This window comes from Neomonachus schauinslandi, chromosome 6 (genome assembly GCF_002201575.2).
Source record: "Neomonachus schauinslandi chromosome 6, ASM220157v2, whole genome shotgun sequence".
NCBI classification, from domain to species: domain Eukaryota; kingdom Metazoa; phylum Chordata; class Mammalia; order Carnivora; family Phocidae; genus Neomonachus; species Neomonachus schauinslandi.
The window spans coordinates 130,822,743-130,827,479 of record NC_058408.1 but is presented as its reverse complement, the minus strand read 5'-3'; positions in this window follow the sequence as shown (position 1 = coordinate 130,827,479).

Below are 4,737 nucleotides of genomic sequence, written 5' to 3'. Positions count from 1 at the left end.
TCCAGAATCTATCACATCCTAGGTCATAAATCAGGTCTCAACCGGTACCAAAAGATTGGGATCATTCCCTGCCTATTTTCAGACCACAATGTTTTGAAACTAGAACTCAATCACAAGAGGAAAGTCGTAAAGAACTCAAATACATGGAGGCTAAAGAGCATCCTACTGAAGAATGAATGGGTCAACCAGGAAATTAAAGAAGAATTAAAAAAATACACGGAAACCAATGAAAATGAAAACACAACTATTCAAAATCTTTGGGATGCAGCAAAGGCAGTCCTAAGAGGAAAGTATATAGCAATACAAGCCTTTCTCAAGAAACAAGAAAGGTCTCAAGTACACAACCTAACCCTACACCTAAAGGAGCTGGAGAAAGAACAGCAAATAAAGCCTAAACCCAGCAGGAGAAGAGAAATAATAAAGACCAGAGCAGAAATCAATGAAATAGAAACTAAAAGAACAGTAGAACAGATCAATGAAACTAGGAGCTGGTTCTTTGAAAGAATTGACAAGATTGATAAACCCCTGGCCAGACTTATCAAAAAGAAAAGAGAAATGACCCAAATCAACAAAATCATGAATGAAAGAGGAGAGATCACAACCAACAGCAAAGAAATACAATTATAAGAACATATTAGGAGCAACTCTATGCCAGCAAATTAGATAATCTGGAAGAAATGGATGCATTCCTAGAGATGTATCAACTACCAAAACTGAACCAGAAAGAAATAGAAAACCTGAACAGACCTATAACCACTAAGGAAATTGAAGCAGTCATCAAAAATCTCCCAAAAAACAAAACCCCAGGGCCAAATGGCTTCCCAGGGGAATTCTACCAAACATTTCAAGAAGAATTAATACCTATTCTTCTGAAACTGTTCCAAAAAATAGAAATGGAAGGAAAACTTCCAAACTCATATTATGAGGCCAGCATTACTTTGATCCCAAAACCAGACAAAGACCCCATCAAGAAGGAGAATTACAGACCAATATCCCTGATGAACATGGATGCAAAAATTCTCACCAAACTACTAGCCAATAGGATCCAACAGTACATTAAAAGGATTATTCACCACGACCAAGTGGGATTTATCCCTGGGCTGCAAGGTTGGTTCAACATCCGCAAATCAATCAATGTGATACAATACATTAACAAAAGAAAGAACAAGAATCATATGATCCTCTCAATAGATGCAGAAAAAGCTTTTGACAAAGTACAGCATCCTTTCTTGATCAAAACTCTTCAGAGTATAGGGATCGAGGGTACATACCTCAATATCATAAAAGCCATCTATGAAAAACCTACAGCGAATATCATTTTCAATGGGGAAAAACAGAGCTTTCCCCCTAAGTTCAGGAATGTGGCAGGGATATCCACTATCACCACTGCTATTCAACATAGTATTGGAAGTCCTTGCCACAGCAATCAGACAACAAAAAGAAATCAAAGGCATCCAAATTGGCAAAGAAGAAGTCAAACTCTCACTCTTTGCAGATGATATGATACTTTATGTGGAAAACCCAAAAGACTCCACCCCAAAACTGCTAGAACTCATACAGGAATTCAGTCAAGTGGCAGGATATAAAATCAGTGCACAGAAATCAGTGGCATTCCTATACACCAACAAGACAGAAGAAAGAGAAATTAAGGAGTCGATCCCATTTACAATTGCACCCAAAACCATAAGATACCTAGGAATAACTCTAACCAAAGAGACAAAGGATCTGTACTCAGAAAACTATAAAATACTCATGAAAGAAATTGAGGAAGACAGAAAGAAATGGAAAAACGTTCCATGTTCATGGATTGGAAGAACAAATATTGTGAAGATGTCAATGCTACCTAGAGCAATCTACACATTCAATGCAATCCCCATCAAAATACCATCCACTTTTTTCAAAGACATGGAACAAATAATCCTAAAATTTGTATGGAACCAGAAAAGGCCCCGCATAGCCAGAGGAATCTTGAAAAAGAAAAGCAAAGCTGGCGGCATCACAATTCCGGACTTCCAGCTCTATTACAAAGCTGTCATCATCAAGACAGCATGGTACTGGCACAAAAACAGACACATAGATCAGTGGAACAGAATAGAGAGCCCAGAAATGGACCCTCAACTCTATGGTCAACTCATCTTTGACAAAGCAGGAAAGAATGTCCAGTGGAAAAAAGACAGTCTCTTCAACAAATGGTGTTGGGAAAATTGGATAGCCACATGCAGAAGAATGAAACTGGACCATTTCCTTACACCACACACAAAAATAGACTCCAAATGGTTGAAAGACCTCAATGTGAGACAGGAGTCCATCAAAATCCTAAAGGAGAACACAGGCAGCAACCTCTTTGACCTCAGCCACAGCAACTTCTTCCTAGAAACATCGCCAAAGGCAAAGGAAGCAAGAGCAAAAATGAACTATTGGGACTTCATCAAGATAAAAAGCTTTTGCACAGCAAAGGAAACAGTCAACAAAACCAAAAGACAACCGACAGAATGGGAGAAGATATTTGCAAATGACATATCAGATAAAGGGCTAGTATCCAAAATCTATAAAGAACTCATCAAACTCAACACCCAAAGAACAAATAATCCAATCAAGAAATGGGCAGAAGACATGAACAGACATTTTTCCAAAGAAGACATCCAAATGGCCAACAGACACATGAAAAAGTGCTCGACATCGCTCGGCATCAGGGAATCCAAATCAAAACCTCAATGAGATACCACCTCACACCAGTCAGAATGGCTAAAATTAACAAGTCAGGAAACGACAGATGTTGGCGGGGATGCAGAGAAAGGGGAACCCTCCTACACTGTTGGTGGGAATGCAAGCTGGTGCAGCCACTCTGGAAAACAGTATGGAGGTTCCTCAAAAAGTTGAAAATAGAGCTACCATATGATCCAGCAATTGCACTACTGGGTATTTACCCCAAAGATACAAAAGTAGGGATCCGAAAGGGTACGTGCACCCCGATGTTTATAGCAGCAATGTCCACAATAGCCAAACTGTGGAAAGAGCCAAGATGTCCATCGACAGATGAATGGATAAAGAAGAAGTGGTATATATATACAATGGAATATTATGCAGCCATCAAAAGGAATGAGATCTTGCCATTTGCAACGACGTGGATGGAACTGGAGGGTATTATGTTGAGCAAAATAAGTCAAACAGAGAAAGACATGTATCATATGATCTCACTGATATGAGGAATTCTTAATCTCAGGAAACAAACTGAGGGTTGCTGGAGTGGGGGGTGGGGTGGGAGGGAGGGGGTGACTGGGTGATAGACACTGGGGAGGGTATGTGCTCTGGTAAGTGCTGTGAATTGTGCAAGACTGTTGAATCTCAGATCTGTACCTCTGAAACAAATAATGCAATATATGTTAAGAAAAAAAAAAAAGAAGAAGAAGAAGAAGGTAGCAGGAGGGGAAGAATGAAGCGGGGGAAATCGGAGGTGGAGACAAACCATGAGAGACGATGGACTCTGAAAAACAAACTGAGGGTTCTAGAGGGGAGGGGGGTGGGAGGATGGGTTAGCCTGGTGGTGGGTATTGAGGAGGGCACATTCTGCATGGAGCACTGGGTTTTATGCACAATGAATCATGGAACACTACATCTAAAACTAATGATGTAATGTAGGGGATTAACATAAGAATAAAAAAAATATCTAGCACATCGTAGGCTTTCAAACATGTTTTTGAATGAATGGGCTACAACTTATTTTGTATTTTTTTTCCCTACAGAGTTGTCAATTCCATTTTTACAAAGTGAAAACGTACTAGACATATTCAAAGTTTCCTTCTGGTATATTTTTAGTTAGTGTGAATAAACATAATCTTGAGAGTGATTTTAAGTTCAGAATTTCTTCACATGAAGGGCATATCTAGCATATCATCAACCATTGAGTTTTTTAGAGCAATGACGTATCACTTAATAGTTTATATTGAAAAAACAGTGCTTTTGCCTAAGCCTGGAAAAATCTCCCACCCTGATGACATCCTAGAATCATTTTTTTTTAAAGATTTTATTTATTTATTTGAGACAGAGAGAATGAGAGAGACAGAGAGCACATGAGAGGGGGGAGGGTCAGAGGGAGAAGCAGGCTCCCTGCCGAGCAGGGAGCCCGATGCGGGACTCGATCCAGGGACTCCAGGATCATGACCTGAGCCGAAGGCAGTCGCTTAACCAACTGAGCCACCCAGGCGCCCCCTAGAATCATTTTTAATGATGAAATTCCCAATGAGATTTTTCACAGGTCTTACCAGTAGGTGGAATATTTTCACACAAGCCCACCCACCAAAGTATCACTTGTTTCTAAATATATTTCTTATTTACTCTTTGAAAAGAATGCATCCATCTATCACTCTTTTGAGATTTGGGGAGGAAGATGCAAAAGTCAGCAAGATCCACCCCTGGCAACCATGATTTCGAACATATTGCAACAATCACATTTGACATTGCTAACAGTTTATATGGCTCAACCTTAATTCTGATGTATTGACAAGTGAAAATCTGGCAATGCAAAGGCATGGTGGACAGATTCCCTAATGTTTCAAGAGCTCAGTAGAGCTTCCTTCAAACTATTTTAGCTTCAGTCTTTGCCTTCACTCTATCTTGGAACTCTACATTTCACAGGCTTTCAACTTTGTTTTGTTATTGTTATGCAACACCATGTCAGGAGGTAAAAGGATTTAAATTGACCTGTAGGTCTGTTTGTGTGTGTGTGTGTGTGTGTGT